The sequence below is a fragment of the Neoarius graeffei genome, chromosome 17 (assembly GCF_027579695.1).
Source record: "Neoarius graeffei isolate fNeoGra1 chromosome 17, fNeoGra1.pri, whole genome shotgun sequence".
Taxonomy (NCBI): Eukaryota; Metazoa; Chordata; class Actinopteri; order Siluriformes; family Ariidae; genus Neoarius; species Neoarius graeffei.
The window spans coordinates 67,862,251-67,883,677 of NC_083585.1; the positions used below are offsets into that span (position 1 = coordinate 67,862,251).

Here is a 21,427-nt window from a genome sequence, read left to right on the forward strand (position 1 = left end):
CTTGTTGGACAGTTGTCAGTTTGTGTCGTGTCAGGGCGATAGACAGATATAACCACAGGAAGAGTTTTTATTGGAAACATGCGAGCAAACAGACCCAAAACAAGTGGAAAACCAGGCAGTAGTCAGGCGAGGAACAGACAGGATATCAGAGAGAACACAATACTCACAGTCCAAAAACACAAACAGGGTCAAAACCAGAAAAGTGACACAAAATACAAGGCTTTCACAAAGTCTGTGTTACTCAGAGTCCTTATATCTGTGTCAGCGCTGTGATTGCGCTCTAACCAGGAACAGGCGCATGGGGATTAGAACTAATGGTGCTGCTCAAGCCTGACCATGATGGATGTAACGAGACAACCGTGTGATGCATGGAGTGTGATATTGGATGGTAACTCTACAGTAGTGGTGTAAAGTGAAAGTGCTGGTTCACTGCTGTCCCCCAGGCACCCAGCAGAGTCACACCATAATAAATGTGCTGGTGGTGTTTCTGGCTCATGGCATGCGGCGTCAAAGAAAGGAATAAATATGTATCATAACTGCGATGTGTCTCTCGTTATTGGGCTCACTGTCACAAGACAATGCAGCGATTTATTGACAGGAAAAACACGACATGACACAATTCGATGGTTCATTCATGGTGCTGTAATATTCTATTCAGGTTTTTTTTTTCTTTTTTCTTCCATTGCAAATATTTTGCTCATAAACTCATCAGGAGCTCTGCTTTTAGCCACCAACTACAAGTTTAACGCATTAACTATAAGTTAATTCATTAAAAGAATCAACTTCAGGGTTATGACCGTAACTCCACAGCCCTGTTTGATTATTTTACTATAACTGCACCACATTTACTTTTTTTTATAAACATTAAACTACAACTATACATGCTATTTACAGTGGTGCTTGAAAGTTTGTGAACCCTTCAGAATTTTCTATATTTCTGCATAAATATGACCTGAAACATCAGATTTTCACACAAGTCCTAAAAGGTTACAAAACCATCTCTAAAGAGTTTGGACTCCAACAATCCACAGTCAGACGGATTGTGTACAAATGGAGGAAATTCAAGACCATTGTTACCCTCCCCAGGAGTGGGCGACCAACAAAGATCACTCCAAGAGCAAGGCGTGTAATCGTCGGTGAGGTCACAAAGGACCCCAGGGTAACTTCTAAGCAACTGAAGGCCTCTCTCACATTGGCTAATGTTAATGTTCATGAGTCCAACATCAGGAGAACACTGAACAACAATGGTGTGCATGGCAGGGTTGCAAGGAGAAAGCCACTGCTCTCCAAAAAGAACATTGCTGCTCGTCTGCAGTTTGCTAAAGATCATGTGGACAAGCCAGAAGGCTATTGGAAAAAATGTTTTGGGATGGATGAGACCAAAATAGAACTTTTTGGTTTAAATGAGAAGCGTTCTGTTTGGAGAAAGGAAAACACTGCATTCCAGCATAAGAACCTTATCCCATCTGTGAAAAATGGTGGTGGTACTATCATGGTTTGGGCCTGTTTTGCTGCATCTGGGCCAGGACAGCTTGCCATCATTGATGGAACAATGAATTCTGAATTATACCAGCGAATTCTAAAGGAAAATGTCAGGACATCTGTCCATGAACTGAATCTCAAGAGAAGGTGGGTCATGCAGCAAGACAACGACCCTAACCACACAAGTCGTTCTACCAAAGAACGGTTAAAGAAGAATAAAGGTAATGTTTTGGAATGGCCAAGTCAAAGTCCTGACCTTAATCCAATTGAAATGTTGTGGAAGGACCTGAAGTGAGCAGTTCATGTGAGGAAACCCACCAACATCCCAGAGTTGAAGCTGTTCTGTACGGAGGAACGGGCTAAAATTCCTCCAAGCCGGTGTGCAGGACTGATCAGCAGTTACCGCAAACGTTTAGTTGCAGTTATTGCTGCACAAGGGGGTCACACCAGATACTGAAAGCAAAGGGTCACATACTTTTGCCACTCACAGGTATGTAATATTGGATAATTTTCCTCAATAAATAAATGACCAAGTATAATATTTTTTTTCTCATTTGTTTAACTGGGTTCTCTTTATCTACAACCCCGATTCCAAAAAAGTTGGGACAAAGTACAAATTGTAAATAAAAACGGAATGCAATAATTTACAAATCTCAAAAACTGATATTGTATTCACAATTGAACATGGACAACATATCAAATGTCGAAAGTGAGACATTTTGAAATTTCATGCCAAATATTGGCTCATTTGAAATTTCATGACAGCAACACATCTCAAAGTTGGGACAGGGGCAATAAGAGGCTGGAAAAGTTAAAGGCACAAAAAAGGAACAGCTGGAGGACCAAATTGCAACTCATAGGTCAATTGGCAATAGGTCATTAACATGACTGGGTATAAAAAGAGCATCTTGGAGTGGCAGCGGCTCTCAGAAGTAAAGATGGGGAGAGGATCACCAATCCCCCTAATTCTGCGCCGACAAATAGTGGAGCAATATCAGAAAGGAGTTCGACAGTGTAAAATTGCAAAGAGTTTGAACATATCATCATCTACAGTGCATAATATCATCAAAAGATTCAGAGAATCTGGAAGAATCTCTGTGCGTAAGGGTCAAGGCCGGAAAACCATACTGGGTGCCTGTGATCTTCGGGCCCTTAGACGGCACTGCATCACATACAGGCATGCTTCTGTATTGGAAATCACAAAATGGGCTCAGGAATATTTCCAGAGAACATTATCTGTGAACACAATTCACCGTGCCATCCGCCGTTGCCAGCTAAAACTCTATAGTTCAAAGAAGAAGCCGTATCTAAACACGATCCAGAAGCGCAGACGTCTTCTCTGGGCCAAGGCTCATTTAAAATGGACTGTGGCAAAGTGGAAAACTGTTCTGTGGTCAGACGAATCAAAATTTGAAGTTCTTTATGGAAATCAGGGACGCCGTGTCATTCGGACTAAAGAGGAGAAGGATGACCCAAGTTGTTATCAGCGCTCAGTTCAGAAGCCTGCATCTCTGATGGTATGGGGTTGCATTAGTGCGTGTGGCATGGGCAGCTTACACATCTGGAAAGACACCATCAATGCTGAAAGGTATATCCAGGTTCTAGAGCAACATATGCTCCCATCCAGACGACGTCTCTTTCAGGGAAGACCTTGCATTTTCCAACATGACAATGCCAAACCACATACTGCATCAATTACAGCATCATGGCTGCGTAGAAGAAGGGTCCGGGTACTGAACTGGCCAGCCTGCAGTCCAGATCTTTCACCCATAGAAAACATTTGGCGCATCATAAAACGGAAGATACGACAAAAAAGACCTAAGACAGTTGAGCAACTAGAATCCTACATTAGACAAGAATGGGTTAACATTCCTATCCCTAAACTTGAGCAACTTGTCTCCTCAGTCCCCAGACGTTTACAGACTGTTGTAAAGAGAAAAGGGGATGTCTCACAGTGGGAAACATGGCCTTGTCCCAACTTTTTTGAGATGTGTTGTTGTCATGAAACTTAAAATCACCTAATTTTTCTCTTTAAATGATACATTTTCTCAGTTTAAACATTTGATATGTCATCTATGTTCTATTCTGAATAAAATATGGAATTTTGAAACTTTCACATCATTGCATTCCGTTTTTATTTACAATTTGTACTTTGTCCCAACTGTTTTGGAATCGGGGTTGTACTTTTAGGACTTGTGTGAAAATCTGATGATGTTTTAGGTCATATTTATGCAGAAATATAGAAAATTCTAAAGGGTTCACAAACTTTCATGCACCACTGTTATAGGTAATAATAATAATATTAATAACGAGTTCAATTTTTATAGCGCCTTTCTCAAAACTCAAGGTTGCTTTACAATTATAGGAAATAAATAATATAATAATAATTAAAAAAAAAAAGTCCACCAAATAGAGTCCAGGATCTCATTCCAATGGTGTAGCAGCCACAGTCCCACCAGAAGGCGCATGAAAACAAGTCCCACACCGCCAGCACAGCCGCCGCGCCGCTGCCGCCAGCAACATTACTCGGAACACCGCGCCAAGCACTAAAGCACAGAGCGCTCGACAACCACGATGTTAAAACGAGCAACAAGCTCACTGCAGTCCATAACTAGGAGCACAGGAATCACTCACGGTGAACCAAGGCCTGGAGGGAACCGACGCCCAAAACTGGGTCTAGAGCTACACCACAACCGACGGACAAAAACACTCAAACAAAAACATCAAACTACACAAACACAAAAAAATAAAATTTAAAAGAGAGAACAAATAGAATAAAAAGGCTCCGGTGAGAAGCGGCAGCCAGAATGTGCACGATGTACACTCAAGCGGAAAAAGGATACTTCATCGATATAGTCGTCATGCTTTTATAGTTCTTGTTCAGTAATAAACTGTGTTTAATTTGATCAGAATGATGTATTTATTATGTTTGGGTCATATGAAGAGGATAATTTTATTAAAACACCTTTCTGACAGGTATCTGTACAAATACTCTCAGAACATAATAACCCTAAATACTAAAATTAAACTTTCATTAAAAATGATGTTGTTCGACAACAGGCTTCTATTTGGACGTCCTGAGAGTTAGGAGTTGTGATTTTTTCCTGAAAATCTTGGGCAGGTTTTGCTCAGAATGTCAAAATGCACAGTCGGACATTTTCGGGACGAGCTGTACATCGTGAAAGAGCTCATCGGTTTTTACTTTACTCAGAGCCGGGCACGAGAGGAAGCTGGATGTTTCAGTGCTACACAATTTCCAGATCGGTGTTTGTGACTTGATCACAGCAGCAGTCAGTGAGGGATCAGGACGTCTCCATGAGACTCGGTGGTTGTGTGTGTGGTTTTTTTTGTTTGTTTGTTTTTTTTCTTTCTTAAATCCCTTCATCAAAGGTATTTTCTTTGAAAATGGGATGTAATGACTGCAGAATTGCTGCAATACCTTTTTATGTTACATAAACCAGAGTGTTTTACTGGGAAATTCACCACTGGTATTTTCTATCTCGGCTCCATCCGGGACATGGAGAACCAAAACCAGAACATAAAGCTCTATCTTGCCTTGGGAAAAAAAAAAAAAAAGGTGATGAAAGAAAGTGTCAGGCTTGTGGTACTCGAGTCTGACTCGTGCCCTAACTTTTGCCCCTTTTCCACCAAAGCAGTTCCAGGGCTGGTTCGGGGCCAGTGCTTAGTTTGGAACCGGGTTTTCTGTTTCCACTGACAAAGAACTGGTTCCGGGGCCAGAAAAACCGGTTCCAGGCTAGCACCAACTCTCTGCTGGGCCAGAGGAAAGAACCGCTTACGTCAGCGGGGGGAGTTGTTAAGACCAACAACAATAACAAGACCGCGAAAGATCGCCATTTTTAAGCGACGAGAAGCCGCAGCTGTACAAACGCGAAGTCATCCATTATTATTGTTGTTGTTGTTGCTGTTGCTGCTGCTTCCGCGTTGTTTTTGCTTCGATATTCACGCCAAGGTTTATGCAAACGTAGTGACGTAACTGACGTATACAGAGACGTAATGACGTACAGGGCCGCTGACAGCTTTGGCTGGCCCCGGGACAAAATGCTCTGAATGAGCCCCCCCCCCCCCCCCCCCCCCCCCCCCGGGCCAACCCACACCCACCTCTCTTATCCCAGTCTCTACTCACTCCAACCCTTAAATTACAGGTATTCAAAAACCATTCAACCGGTCAACAACCATTTCATTTTAGCATTTCAGCATTTTTACAGTTTTAACATTTTAACATTTCCTTAGTCTGCAACTATTCAGGTGCGAAATGCAATGCGCCGGACTTTTGTAGTGCGTGCGTGCGTACTGTCCAGTGTGAAAAGCAGAGAAGAACACACCGCTCGAGAAACGGCGGGATATGATTGCGGGCTAATGTGAATATTCTTAGCTTCAATCAGATATATGAAACACAATGTTATTAAGCCGTTGTGGTTATGAAATGATTCAATGCCCTGTGCGTTTGATATGGTGTTCAGTGTGACTTGCTCTCCCCTCGTTTGTAACATGAATTGCGTGCCGCGCGTGCCTTGGTTGGGGTTACTTTACGGGGCTGGAAAAAGTTGGCTGTGTCTTACCCAGTGATGGGAATAACGGCGTTAGAAATAAACGGCGTTACTAATGGCGTTACTTTTTTTAGTAACGAGTAATCTAACTAATTACTTTTTACATCGTTATAACGCCGTTCCCGTTACTTACAATAAAATACTCTGCGTTACTTTATTAAAGCTGTTCTCATCTGGCACGCTGCTCGCTCAGCCTTTCTTTACTCTGCTTTAGTGTGGGGCGGGGAGACGCGAGACAACGGCACAGTAAGCCAATCAGAGTAGATTTGGACAACATACGTAGGTAGGCCACGCCTACTGCACTACTGCGCGCTCTTTCAATCAGAAGACCCAGCGATGGCGAGCGGTCAGCCCAGCACTGCGCTTTCACACTGGAAATACAGCCAGGACTTTTCATTACTTGAAATAAAAGGCAAGAGTGTTTACGTGCAATGCACATTATGTCGAGGAACAAAGCGTTTGTCCTCGTCAGTGGCCAGTAATTAGTAACATAATTTTGTAGTTATTAAAATTATTACATTTGATAGATGTCTTATCTCACATTGTCCCACAAAAATATTAATATAGTGTAGATAACGTTACTAATTGGTTCTGTTAAGTGTCCATTTCAGTCATTAAACACATTTAACATTCACTTTTATTATGATTACACTAATTGAATTTGATTTTTTTTTTGAGGGGGAACAAAATGTAACGGAATAATTACTTTCCCTGGTAATTAGTTACTTTTATGACAAAGTAACTCCGTTACTAACTCAGTTACTTTTTGGGAAAAGTAACTAGTAACTATAACTAATTACTTTTTGAAAGTAACGTGCCCAACACTGGTCTTACCTGGCTCAGCTGCCCCACTGCCTTTGCTAGTACCTGCTGCATCATCCCAATCTTTTTTAAAATATTTATGCAGTGAGCCCCTGAGTCTCTTGGTTTCTTCCTCTCTTTTTCTCCTTTTCTTTTCTTTTCTGTGCTCCTGACTTGTGCATGTTGGCAAATGGCACGCACGCTGATTGTCGAAGCGCTATGATCGAACGATGTCGTTTTTTTCCCCTTAATCAAAGAGTCAGACCAAACCATTTTTGCATTAGGGGTGGTAGGGGGTTCTTGACGCCTTTTTCAAAGACAATAAAGGCAAAAGATCTAGAAATCATTTATTGAATGCAAATATAGCACATTTCTCCCCCAAATCAACACATTTTGAAATGAAATAAAATAATTGCAACTTCATGAGAGCCCAGTTCTGCCCCCCCCCCATTCCTGGGCCCAGGACAACATACCCGTTTGTCCCCCCCGTCGGCGGGCCTGATGACGTATACAACGACGTAACTGACGTATACAGCGACCTAATGACGTGGCTTCCCTTAGCACCGCGAGCTATGGAAAAGCAAACTGGTTCTCAGCTGGCTCGCAAATTGAACGAGTTGTGAACCAGCACCAGCACCGGCCCCGAACCAGCCCTGGAACTGATTTGGTAGAAAAGGGGTATCTGTCACTCGTGAGGAAATCAGTGAAATGTTTTGATAAATTTGGGGTCTTTTTGTTTGCGAATGTGTCGATATAATAAAAAGAAAATCACATGTTGGCTTGAAGATATGAAGTTTATCTTCTCATGTTGAAAAACTCACATTTTTCATGCAAAATACATCACGGATCTGAGTGACTTATTTAAATAATATTGGCTGGTGTTGAGTGGTCTATCAGATATATTCCATTCAGCGAGTATGATACTGGATGACTTGAAGACGAGTAGCTGAACGGAATATATCTGATAGACCATGAAAAAAAGCCAGCCAAAATTATTATTATTGTTGTTGTTATTATTATACCTTCCTTTCAGGTGTTCAACGCATCTTTCTCTTTCAAAATTCTCTCGAAATCTTCCGTATCTAGCGAAGCAAACCTGGCGGCCATGTTTGTTTACAAATTGTCCCAGCTGCTCACTAGTGTGGAAGATTTACGTCTCCGATGTGTGACGTAGGGTTGCCTTGACAACCATGCAATATCGTAAACCATATTCAACACTCATTCTCCACTAGGTAGAGTGACATAATACATGTAGGATAAGCGATACGCTAACAATATCGCATGCTATCAAACCAGATGAATGAAACCTACTAGAAGGGAATAGAGCACGTTTTTATTCCATGGAAAAAGTGTCCTATATGGATAATAATTCCTGATATTTCACTCCGATAACATCACTCCCAGTGTTTTCCCACTGTATTGTCAAAATAGTGAACCGGTTCAAAATTAAAGTTCTTTTGAATAACTCTGTGTGTGTATATTTCATTTATTTATTATTATTATTTTTTTTTTTGTGGATGTGTCCATATAATATAAAGAACGTTACATGGTGGTGTGAAGAAATGAAGTTTATATTCTCGTGTTGAAGAATATGATAAACTTCACCCCTTCGCGGGACCGTGTAATATCCTCTGTCTATAGCAGCAGGTCACTGGTGACAACGATGCGATGCTCGTACAATACTGTTGCCTGAGCTCGGAAAATAACTTTTCTTATCTTGAGATAACAAGAAAAGTAGATTATGATTTTGTGAAAACGGTACAGGAGAAAGATTTCTATAAGAACATTCTCTGGACTTCTGCAGTATTGTTTGTGGCAATATTGTTTCAGCAGAGATATTTGCAAGTAAGGATGGGTGTGGCTCACCCCTTTGTGCCAAAATTCATGAGAGAATTGCTATTCAATTCAAAAAGAACATTTCTCAACACGAGGTTTGAGGTCTTTCAAAATCTTCAGTCCATGACTGTGGAAACGTGTGCAGATGTTTTGGAACTTAAAGCACCACTGAGTTAATATGTTTTGGGGCGTATGTATAATTTTGACCTTGCGTTGATTTCAGACCCAAAATAAATTAAAACCTGAGCACGGAATTATTTTTCCTGTTAAAGAGGAATGTTGTATAATTTAAAGGGGTACCAAATATAATATATACAGTTGCTGATGTGACAAAGTAACGTATTCTTAAGTATTCTGTCAAATTTATATACTAGAAAACAACGAAATATCTTGGTAATTGTAAATATAATACTTTATACGCTAAACCGCACAAGAGTCGCCATTTTTAAAAGACCGTGACGTCAGTGCTACCCACTGCACTAGCGGAACTCTCCGAAATAGAGGAGATAAGCGTGTAATCATGGCGTCGGGCGCATCAAGTGAAAGCGACAGCTCTGTCGAATCGTACGAAGAGATCCCGCAAGACACACTGCAAGCAGGCTATGGCTTAGAAGGGTACCAGTTTGAACCTAGGAGAGGTACTATGTAGTGGAAGTTCATTATGTCTAACTATTAAAGCTATTTTAAGTTCGTTTCTTAAGACAAGGATTTTTTAAGATGTTACCTTGTTGACAGTTTCGGCGAGAATCTTCCGCCTTCTTCAAAACAGTCACCAGATGTCGAGTGGTGACGTGCCTTATCAGCTGATGTTACGCTACGGAGGCGTGAACGTCCCGCCCAATTTGACAGGTAGTTCACGCCTCCTGCTGTCAGGTCGCTCCCCCAGGACACATCTGGTGACTGTTTTGAAGAAGGCGGAAGATTCTCGCCGAAACTGTCAACAAGGGAACATCTTAAAAAATCCTTGTCTTAAGAAACGAACTTAAAATAGCTAGGAGAGGTACTCTCGACTCCGGTGATGAAATAAGAGAAGAAAGCTCAGATGACGGCGAGGATGAGACTGATGCTGACCATGGGCATGGCGAGCGTGGGGCAGAGCGTCTGCGTGCAGGTGACACGGCGTGGTGCTCGTGCGGAAAATGTAACGTGGAGTTGCTCACGAGTCCAGCAGAATTTATTTGCTGCAGTGAGATAGGCGCCACCCGTGGACTTGCGAAATCGTCGCAAGAGGCAGAAACAGGTATTTCACACGTGCTATTCCCAACCCCAATGAGCCAACACAACTGGGCACATACATACGTCATGAGTGTTACGCAGAGAAAATGAACGTACGTTCTGATTGGATAAAATTAATATCATGGCGGGCTGTTCAAACTGCGGAAATAGTTTGCTCGAGCTACTTTCAAAACACTATAACTTTCCAACCTTAGAACAAAAAACTTTTGTAAGTCTTGAATAAGGTTCGTTAATGTGTGTTTTATTGTTATATTTACTCTATATATCGCCCTCTGTTCCCCTTTAATTAATTAATTACTCTGCCACAGAAGAAGGTGGCGTTCGTGTCCCTGTATGTAAACTTCTGACCTCAGCTGGAGCTGCATGTGTGAGGATTTCAGGGTGTGTGTGTGTGTGTGTGGAGTTACATGTGATTTTGATTTTTGCAGTTTTTAACCGCATTGAGCCGCCTTTTTCTTGGTGTGTGTGTGTGTGTGCGTGTGTGTGTGTTGCTTTACATGAAAGTGTTCCTCAAAAAAAAGAGGGAGAGAGAGAAAAATATCTAATAGTGTGTTTGTAGTGTTTGCTTGGATTTCCCACATCTTTTTTTTTTTTTTCATTTTTACTGTATTTGCAGAGGTGCAGGAGCTTGTGTGTGTGTGTGTGTGTGTGTGTGTGTGTGTCACACACGAAGATAAACACTTGAGAAAGCATGAGGCAGCAGTCAGCACCACTGCAGGCCTTATTCAGCAACATTCTCTCCCTGTCCATCCCATTTAGACAGACAGACAGACAGGATGGGAGTGAGTACATATCAGCTGATACAACAATGAGCAAGACAGGGAGTGTGCGTGTGTGTGTGTGTGTGTGTGTGTGTGTGTGTGTGGTGATGCCTTTCCTAACAGAATTAGTTTCATTAAATGAGTGGAGATGGTGTTTATGTTAGAAGGAACAGTGTGTGTGTGTGTGTGTGTGTGTGTGTGTGTGTGTGTGTGTGTGTGTGTGTTGGGAGGGACACTGTGTGTCTCCTGATGGATGTCTTTCTCCTCGGTACACTGAGGACTCTGTCTGTCTTCTTCACTAAATGACCTTTAATTACGGTTTAGTTTCATGTGCACTGCATGAGCTGAGATCATCTCCTCCTCCTCCTCCTCCTCATCATCATCTCTTCATCATCACCATCGTCTCCTCCTCCTCATCATCATAGTCTCCTCCATCTCCCACCCTCAGAAATGAAGTTTCAGTGTCATGGAGTTGTTCCATCATTTGCAACTTTGATTTTTTTCCCCCTCCTGATTGGCCAATCATGGCCCCTCCACTGAGAAAACTGTGTAACACCAGATGACTGACTGACTGAAATCACCCCGAGTCTCACTGACTTTAGTCTCCGGATCGACACCGCAGTGATCTCACAGATCGGGTCTTGTGTTGAGAGAAAAATGGTTTCACTTTCTCAAGTCGGGAAAATACTCTGGAGGAATCTCTCCGCTCCTCGGACTCCATCTCCATCCTCACTCCACTCAGTCCTCTATCAGGGGAGGGAAAGAACAATCCTGAACAATAGAAAAGGGGAGACAGAAAGGAAAACACAAAATGGAGAAGAAAGAAAGGAAGGAAAATGGAGAAGAGGGAGAGGGGAAAAGGAAAATGGAGAAGGAAGAGACAGGGAAGGGAAAGAAAGGAAAACAGAAAATGGAGAAGAAAGGAAGAAAGAGAGAAGGAATAAAGAAAAGGAGGAAGAAGGGAAAGAAAAGAGAAAATGGAGAAGGAAAGGAAGAAAGAACAAAGGAGAAAGAATGAACAAGTTGGGGGAGAAAAGGGGGAAGATGAAAGGGAAAACTGCAGGAAAGGAAAGAAAGAAATGATGGAATGCAAGAGAAAAATGAAGAAAGAAGAAAACAAAAAAAATGAATGGAAATGGAGAGAGAACTGGTGTTCTAGAGAATTAATCACCACCTTCTGACCAATCAGAGCGCAGGATTCTCTCACTCTTTATCCCGACTGTCTGTGGGACACTTTAATGGTGTAAACCGTCTGAGACGAGCGAGTGTTTAGGAACGATAACGCTGACGGAGCTGCTGGGATTTCACTCGGGGATAAACGAAGCTGAGAGTCGGAGTGAAGGATCTCGTGAATACAAATAATACTGTCTGTCTGCCCGTCTCTCTCTCTGTCTCTCTCTCTGTCTGTCTTGCTCTGGCCATTAAACCTGCTCTGAACAGAAAAAAAATCCCTGTTACTTTTATAAAGTAAAGAATTTGCATTAAACAAATGTGCGTGTGTATAATTAAAGGATAAAAATAAAATGTTGATGGTTTTGAACGAATGAAGTGTGATATTAATAAAATATGAAAATTGGTTGTTTATTAGAAGGTCAGCAGCACGAGCTACGTACAGTAGGGCTGTGTACCGGTACTGTACCATGAAAATCGATTCGGTACAGGTCCAAAATACTGGATCATGAAGTACCGGTACTGTACCGATATAAATTTACACCAAGTATCTGCTTATTTTGTGACTGCAGATGCGTAAATCCTACCACAAAGACGAAAATTTAGCGCTGGAAAAGACGTAAAATGCTGCGCTGAAACTTGAAACCAGAGCCATCTTTGATTTGAGATCCTCTCGCCACAATCTCACGATACATTGCGAGAGCTTGGCTGATCCAGCGTTCTGATTGGTCAAAAAGACTCAAAAGCAGGTCAGCCATTTTTCCTTTGCTGGCATTGGCGGCCTTTGTTGCTTTGTGTAATTTTGCCGCGTAAGTTAAAGGCCGCGGACTGCGCGGAGTCTGTAGTACTCTAGTGTAGTCACTTCTCACTGTGAGACAACTTATGACTTTTTGTCCCAAGTTAACTATAGGGTGACTGAGAAGTGAGGTAGGAGACCTAGTTATGTTCGGTTTTCTTTGAATAAAGATACTGACAAGTTGTCAACAGTTTATTAATGTTTCTGTCGTTATTGAAGAAGTTCAGAAGAATTTGTCAAATTGCTCAGGTACAGGTCCGGACCGGTACCGGTACCTGTACCTGATGTTGCGTTCAGGTACGCAGCCCTAACGTACAGTATACACTCTCAAGGAACCAACGATCTCTATTTTTAATTTTATTCTCGGCTTTATTTTTCCTTGTAACGTCTCTGTAGATGTTTAACGACCGGTCAGATACGACTGGAGAAACTGAAACGTTGTTGTTGTTGTTGTTGTTGTTTAATTTGCATAAAGTTGAGAAAATCTGACCTCGTGTGCTACTTGCTCCTGAGATCATCGCTCTCTCACTGGCTTATATAAACACACCTTGAAGTGGGTGTGGCCTAAACTAGACTAAACTATTCTGTGAATTCTGGCTCTGAGCTGTTCCTCAACCTCAGCTACATCTCTCCAGTTCATAACGAGAGACGTGTGCATTCCGTTTCCCAAAATATACACAAACTAGTATGAAGTCCAATTGAAGCCACAGTGACCCTGATCAGGTGGTTACGAAGGATGAATGAATGAGCACTCGCTCGCGTGAACGTACATGTAAATGACAGAGCGTGGTCTTTTCGTCTGACCACTGTCTCGATCCTGCTTGAAAGGTAAAACCTTGCACAACTTTCACGTTCCATCCCACAGGATTCCCGTCTCCTGATTTATGCTTTGAGTCTCTAGTCGTCGCCGTGTGGCCTTTAAACACAATACATATCTGTTTAGAATTCATTATCTACTCAGTTAATTTTTTTAATAAAGATAAAAAGTACACATTTATTTACGCCACAAATATCTTCTCCACAAATGTCACGCAAAACGAGTAAAGGAAGCTCACAGCCTCCAGTTCAGGACGGTCCACTTGCATTATTTTCATCGTTGCATTTTCTTTGGATTGAATGTGTGCTATGAACAGCATCCAGTACGGTGATTTCTTAGCGTTTGTTTGGCTCAAATTGCTGCCATCGATTAGCGTCACCGCACTCTCGCGTCCTGTATAGACTCTTAAACCACACTGATCAGACGCGTGCTTTCTCTCATCCTGAACAACAGAACAATATGTTGGAGAGAAAGTGAGAAAGCGTGTGGTGATGAGGGTCCAGCGTCGGCCCACGTGCCTCCTGCAGCCTGCTTTCTGCAGCCGAGGTGTTGCTACTCTTGGCTAACGAGAACATGTGCTAATTCGAGGCTTTGATGTGCCGTGCGAGACGGTTTTAACACCGCGACAGACATAAACACACACACACACACAGTGACACGAGAAAGCAAATTTTACTTTTGTAAGTTTTTTCCTCCTTCTTCTTGCATATTTAGTCAAAATGCATAGCTGCTCAAAACAGGAAGTGATGTTAGCGTTGGAATTAGCAGGCAACGAAGCTCTTGTTCGTTCTTTTACCATTTTCCGTAAAACTGTTGTTGCGGACGAGCTGTTGCTCTGTTCGTATTGTATTCTAATGACTGACTTGTTAATACTTTACTCGAGTTGTTGAAATGGCCCCGCCCACATGGGGCTAGTAGCAAAGTAGCTTTTCGGTGACTTGCAGCACTGAACATCATGATGAATCTGTCTTAGTACATCTACATTTTACTTTTGTGTGGTGTTTTGTTTTTTAATGTTCATGGTTGACCTGTTGGCTAACTTTCGAGCCAACAACTCGGACAAGAATAATTTTTTGTTTTTACACTACCGTTCAAAAGTTTTGGGTCACTTTGAAATGTCCTTATTTTTGAAAGAAAAGCACTGTTCTTTTCAATGCAGATCACTTTAAACTAATCAGAAATCCACTCTATACATTGCTAATGTGGTAAATGACTATTCTAGCTGCAAATGTCTGGTTTTTGGTGCAATATCTCCATAGGTGTATAGAGGCCCATTTCCAGCAACTCTCACTCCAGTGTTCTAATGGTACAATGTGTTTGCTCATTGCCTCAGAAGGCTAATGGATGATTAGAAAACCCTTGTACAATCATGTTAGCACAGCTGAAAACAGTTGAGCTCTTTAGAGAAGCTATAAAACTGACCTTCCTTTGAGCAGATTGAGTTTCTGGAGCGTCACATTTGTGGGGTCGATTAAATGCTCAAAATGGCCAGAAAAATGTCTTGACTATATTTTCTATTCATTTTACAACTTATGGTGGGAAATAAAAGTGTGACTTTTCATGGAAAACACAAAATTGTCTGGGTGACCCCAAACTTTTGAACGGTAGTGTATATCAACCAATGTCTCTAGCAGACTATCAATAATGAGGCTATTATATTGTGTAAACCAGTTGGCAAGTTCAATTGCAAGCTAATTAAAACTAGCTAGGCTCACTTGCAAACTAGCTAACGTTAACATTAAGCTAACTATTGTATTGTTTAAACTAGTAGCCAAGGTTGTTCGCAAACGAGCAGACATTAGGCTTTTATCATGTAGAAGCCAAGTTTGACTGCAAACTAGCACAGATTAAGCTAAGCATTATAACATTTAATTAAACTGCTAGTTAAGGTCATTTGCAGGCTAGCTAACACTGGTGTGCATGCTTGAATTGTGTAGAAATTTAATTTTGGGAAAACCTGAATTGAATTTTTAGATTCGTTCACACTCTGGTATCGCTATAGCAACAGCTATCGTTCTACCTAAAACTGAATGACTGACTATTCTGAGCGCTGATCTTCATCCCACCTTCGCCACCACCGTTCTCTGTTTGTAGCGCTGCAGTTTTAATGTTGAGTGGGTTAGGTGTGTATTTTTAGCCTGGTGTGTGTGTGTGTGTGTGTGTGTGTGTGTGTGTGTGTGTGTGTGTGTTCTTCTGTGATGCTGAATGCTTGATATTTCACCCTCCTGTAAACGAGCGGATGGATGGAATAACCACAGAAATGAATTTGACTTGAAGCGGCTGCTGAAATGATGAAGCGTGATGTTCTGAGGCCGAGCGGCTCTGCTGTCTGTTACTGCAGCGTCGTGTTCCAGCGATTCATTCATGCAGAGACATTATTATAAAGAACCGAGCTAGAGGCTGAGAACTAAACCGCCGCTCACTTTGTACACAAAGCTCGGGAAACTGTGTCCCGCAGCAGATTTACACGGCATTAGGAAGTGGGTGGTTAATTGGTTCAACGTTTCAGATGGATTCTATCTTTTTTTTTTTTTTTTTTTTTCTGCAGTGTTTCTTTTGTTTTTAATGATTAGGGCGATGGCTAAGAAGTGATTAGTGCTGGATTTACCTACAGGTCCAATAAATGAAGTGTTAATTACAGGTCAGACAGAATCACTGCATGTTAATATATAACTGAAGGGATGATGGATTCTGTGTATTAATATACTTTTGGATTGTTATTAATCCATTAACCCAGAACAGTTCATCCCAGTTCCTGTCTGAGAATTAGCGAGATCTTCTGCACATGGCTGGTTGGTGATGTGGACTGAACATCTGAAGGAGCTCCTCAAAAATCCTTTCCTGATTCGCTCTTAATACTCGCATTATAACTGGCACGACTCACATCCAAGTGTTCCACACCAAACTGATCTCAGTTTCCAGATCCGAGTACCTGTTGAAGTTCTCTTTCAGCATGGCCTAATGGTTAGAGAAGTAGCTTTGGGCCCAAAAGGTTGCAGGTTTAATTCCCTGGACTAACCGAAATGGCTGAAGTGCCCTTGAGCAAGGCACCTAACCCCCAACTGCCCCCCAGGCTGCTCTGGGTATGTTGTATGTCGCTCTGGATAAGAGCGTCTGCTAAATGCTAGTACCGTAATGAAGTTTGCATCACCTGGAACAGCTGCATCGAGCTCCTCATCAGGACGGTTCACCGCTCACGGCGTCTTGTTGAGGTGGTTTGATATTCACGTTGTTCTGAATGGTAGTGTTCTAGAACTTGAGACCAGTCTCAAGCCCACTTTTTGAAGTTCTCGTCTCAGAATCGACCGCGTTTTTACTCCGTCTTGTCTCGGAGAAGACTCTGGGATTTTATTTTAAAACCACAACTCTGGGGATTTTACTAAACTGCCTGTGCATTGTCTGATTTTATTTGTTAACATCGTTACTGTGATTGGATGTAAAACTTCCTGCTTCAAATGTGACCAATAACGTGATCTATTGCTAATTTTGAAGTTTTTCTTCCTGTTAACACTGGTCACCTCCCCCCCCCCCCCCCCCCACACACACACACACACACACACATTTGGTCTGGTTCTGGTCTTGACTTGGTCTCACCCTACCTTGGTCTTGACTTGATCTCAACCCCTCAGTCTTGAATTTGATACACTCTGGTCTCGGTCATGACTTGGTCTCAGTTTAGGTGGTCTTGACTACAGTACAACACTACTGAATGCTCATCAACCATCTTCTTGTCAGGCTATATCGATCTCCTCCTTGTGAGGGTGTTTCACTTTTTGTTGGGATGGTTTGCTGTTTGCATCATCTGGAACAGCCCCACCCAGGTCCTCATTGGGATAGTTTGCATCATTTGGAAAAATTAGGATGGATTGTGGGATAAAGGGCACTTGTTTCAAGACTACAGTTTATGCATTCTAGCCAGAGAAGACCGGTGGTTTGAAAGAGGAGTAAAAGAAGCCATCTTCGTCAACCTGGAACAACCATCACTGAACAGAGGAGGCGGTCTGAGACACCACTTATCAGCCACCTACAACACAGTCCTTGGCATGCGTCCCAGAAAACTGAATACACATCCACACCAAAACTCAATTGACTTCACCGACTCACATGATTGCAGAAAGAGCCAATGACCCACAGATCACCCTAACGACCCTCTAGGCTGCTAACACTGTGTTCACACCCCGGCCTCCGTGACCCTAACATGTACAGGATAACTGAGAGGGTTAACGACCCGTGTGACCTCGACAACTCTCCTTAGGTTTGCTTTTGGTCCACTAGAGGATAAATACCTGGAACTCCCCACTAGTCAGACAGAACTGAAGAAGCCTTTCGGATAAGAGGTGAAACGTCTTCAAGGATTTCAAGCAAGTCCAGTTGCCTTCTTTAGCACCTACGGATTATGATGACCTGCATGACTGAGAACCTTCACAGACGGATCCTCTGGAAGTGCCATATCGCTCTCCTAGTACGGGACTGCCATATCAGTCTCCTCCTCATCCTGAGTATTTGCTGTTCACATGATCTGGAACGGTTGTATCCATCTTCTTGTCAGTAGAGTTCGCTTCATTCGGAACAGCCGTATCAATCGTTGTTGCCAACAGCAATTCTGATCTCCTGATTAAGCCAGTTTGTTGTTTGTGTCCATTTTGAATAGCTGTATCTCCTAATGCTTGGGATATTCCACTGTTTGCATCATCTGGAACAACTTAATTGGTCTCCTCGTCAGGATGGTTCACTGTTCATGTTGTCTGGGGCAGGTGTGGTGTTCTCCTTGTTGGGACATTTCGCTAATATTGTGACTGCTGTTCTGTTCTAGGCATCACTCCTGCACCGACTGAGAGCCTGCAGCCACTGGAGGAGAAAGGAGACTCGGAAGGTACCCTGGAGCCGGTCAACACCTGAGAAACACACACAGGTGAGGTTTTACACCAGAACCACACTTTCCTCTGTTCTGAGATCCAACATGTATTTAACAGGAAGCTGGGATACGCCATGTTAACTCTTTACACTGTTTTATTGTTAAAATATTTAAAGAAAACGAGCAACAAAAAGATAAATAGAAGATGGAAGTAGTTTCTTGGAATAAATAATAATGTAGCAAGTGCATGATCCAGATCTTCATGAGAACAGAAGCTGATGGAAACACACGAGTGTTTATATTCGAATTTGAGATGTTCATATAAAAGCAAAAATAAAACAATAAGGTGTTTTGTGTGCATGTGAGAGAAGAGAGAAGGTGCTGTTGTGTAAAGAAATGGGTTACCTGTTGGAATGAGATGATGATGATGATGATTGCACGATCAGTGCTCTGTGTCATTTCCTGTGCAGTCTGGAAAGTTCCCTTTGATCTGTTCTCAAAAGCCGAGATGAAACGCTCCCCAACCAGCCATTTGGGCAGCGAGCCTGTTCAGCGAGCCTGTTCAGCGAGCCTGTTCAGCGTCTTCAGTAATCATCTTATTATCGGCACTCAGACTGGGTCGAGGAATCCCTCAGGACTGAGAAGAATAAAGGAAGGCTGTAAGGACCGAGCACACGGGACTCGCGTCAGGATGATATGGTTTACACGGAGTTTAATGGGATACAGTGTGATTCGGTGCTGTGTCGACTTCACTGAGGGGAAAGTTCTACCGTTAAGCCTTTTGAAGGAGGCGTGGCCTTCATCACAAGCCTTGAGAATTAAGTGTGCGATGCTTTCCTCACTGATACCCCTTTTCCACCAAATCAGTTCCAGGGCTGGTTCGGGGCCAGTGCTGGTGCTGGTTCACAACTCGTTCAACTTGCGAGCCAGCGGAGAACCAGTTTGCTTTTCCATAGCTCGCAGTGCTAAGGGAAGACACGTCATTACGTCGCTGTATACGTCAGTTACGTCACTGTATACGTCAGTTACGTCGCTACGTTTGCATAAACCTTGGCGCGAATATCGAAGCAAAAACAACACGGAAGAAGCAGCAACAATAATAATAATAATAATGGATGACTTCGCGTTTGTACAGCTGCCGCTTCTCGTCGCTTAAAAATGGCGATCTTTCGCGGTCTTGTTATTGTTGTTGGTCTTAACAACTCCGCCCCCCGCTGACGTAAGCGGTTCTTTCCTCTGGCCCAGCAGAGAGTTGGTGCTAGCCTGGAACCGGTTTTTCTGGCCCCAGAGCCAGTTCTTTGTCAGTGGAAACAGAAAACCCGGTTCCAAACTAAGCACTGGCCCAGAACCAGCCCTGGAACTGCTTTGGTGGAAAAGGGGCAAGAGACTGATGGGTAATGGAGCCACACCCCTTCCATCAGTACAAGGGCCATGCAGCCTTCATTTGGCCTGATATGTAGAGGCCACGCCCCCTTCACTGGCCCTAACACAGAGAGACCACACCTATTTTATTCAGACTGATGGGGGGTGTAGGCCACACCACCTTCGCTGGCCCTGACCCATACAGAGAGACCACACCTATTTTATTCAGACTGACAGGGTTATTGGCCACACCTCCTTCACTGAGACTGAGGGCACAGCTTCACCGGACCTGATGCATACAGAGATAAAACAGAAGCCACGCCTCCTTCACAGGGACGAACTAGTACAGAAAGCCACACCCCCTTGCTGACAGTCTAACCTGTAGATTCACCTGTAATTAGGTTAGAAGTAATTGTTCTGTTGTTGCAATTAAACCAAATCAAAGTTGTGGCAGCTCTGGGATCATAAGCAGCTCCTTTAACGTTCCCTCAGATGGGCGTTGCCAGCTAGGACCCAGCTACGTAATAATGAGGTGTGTCTGCTCCTAATAAAAGCCTCTGGTAATAAAACACCCCTTCCCGGTTTTTCCGTAATAGCGGTCGAGTTTGGGGAAGCGAGAACCTGCAGTCTGCTCGACAACAGACCCTTCCTCCAGCTCGGAGCGAGGGCAGCAGCGAGGCAGGACTGCAGCAAAATATGAGACCGAGGCATTGTGCTTTATTTGGTTTCTCTTCAGGAGGTGTGCTAAGGGAGCATTACGACACTGTGTGTGTGTGTGTGTGTGTGTGTGTGTGTGTGTGTGTGTGTGTGTGTGTGTGTGTGTATTTTGGCTTTCTCTGAGGAGGCTTTAGGGAACTGGATACAGTGACCTGCTCTGAGTCTCCATAATTAAAACCAGCTCTAACGTTGAAGTGGCGTACAATTCTGTCCAAACGTTGGGCGATTTTCCAGAAAAAGGAAGTGTGTGTGTGTGTGTGTGTGTGTGTGTGTGTGTGTGTGTGTGTGTGTGTGTGTGTGTGTGTGTGTGTGTTTCCATCAGCTGGTGAGAGGAGAAGCAGCGAGATGATGGCATCCTGGTGCTCCAGTCAAACACATGTCCAAGTCTAACGAACGCTGAAACGCTGTCGTGATCTGATAAACAGAGCGAACGTTCTTGAAACGTTAAAAACTTAAACCACAAAAATACACAAGTGTTAAAAATATTTTCTGTGTTTTAAATACATCACTAATGACTTCCTGCTGGCTTTAGTAGTCAGTTTTATTTACATTTATAGTAGAGCTGATATTCACTCTGCGACTTTATCGCAGTGTACCTGGATGAGAATTCGCTACAATCACTACAGAATAAAAAAAAACTAACATTCATAGGTATTATTATTATTATTATTATTATTTGTACAGACAATACTTGCATTTTTTTTTTTCTACCTAAATGCACATCCCTGACTCCAGTTTACCTCTGGATTGATTTTTAGTTTCCTTTTTAGCTGCCTTCTTTCTCAGGATATCGATTTCTCAAATATACTTTAAAACGCTAAATAAACCAGTTTTAATCGCTATACAGCCAAGATGACTAAAACATGCAGCTTTACAATTGTTGCAGTAACTCGACTTGAGTATTTGGCGGGCTGAGGACTAGTACAGGGCTACGGGGTACTTGTAGGTTAGCTTGATGCTAGTATGAGCTTGTTGGAGTCGTATGCTAGGCTAGCTGGGTGCTAATGTAAACAGGTGCTGGTTTGG

General features: G+C 42.7%; 2 protein-coding genes across 4 annotated transcripts in view; one reads left to right on the forward strand and one right to left on the reverse strand.

Annotated features, from left to right (window-relative positions):
* LOC132864475 (NLR family CARD domain-containing protein 3-like) overlaps nt 1-21,427 on the reverse strand; it is a 1,256,659-nt gene that overhangs the window by 179,276 nt on the left and 1,055,956 nt on the right. The window lies entirely within an intron of this gene.
* fam110b (family with sequence similarity 110 member B) overlaps nt 1-21,427 on the forward strand; it is a 131,046-nt gene that overhangs the window by 87,064 nt on the left and 22,555 nt on the right. For all 3 annotated transcript variants that reach the window (XM_060897908.1, XM_060897909.1, XM_060897910.1), the window contains one exon: nt 18,281-18,379. The gene's annotated coding sequence lies outside the window, so the exon portion shown is untranslated. The remainder of the gene's footprint in view (nt 1-18,280; nt 18,380-21,427) is intronic.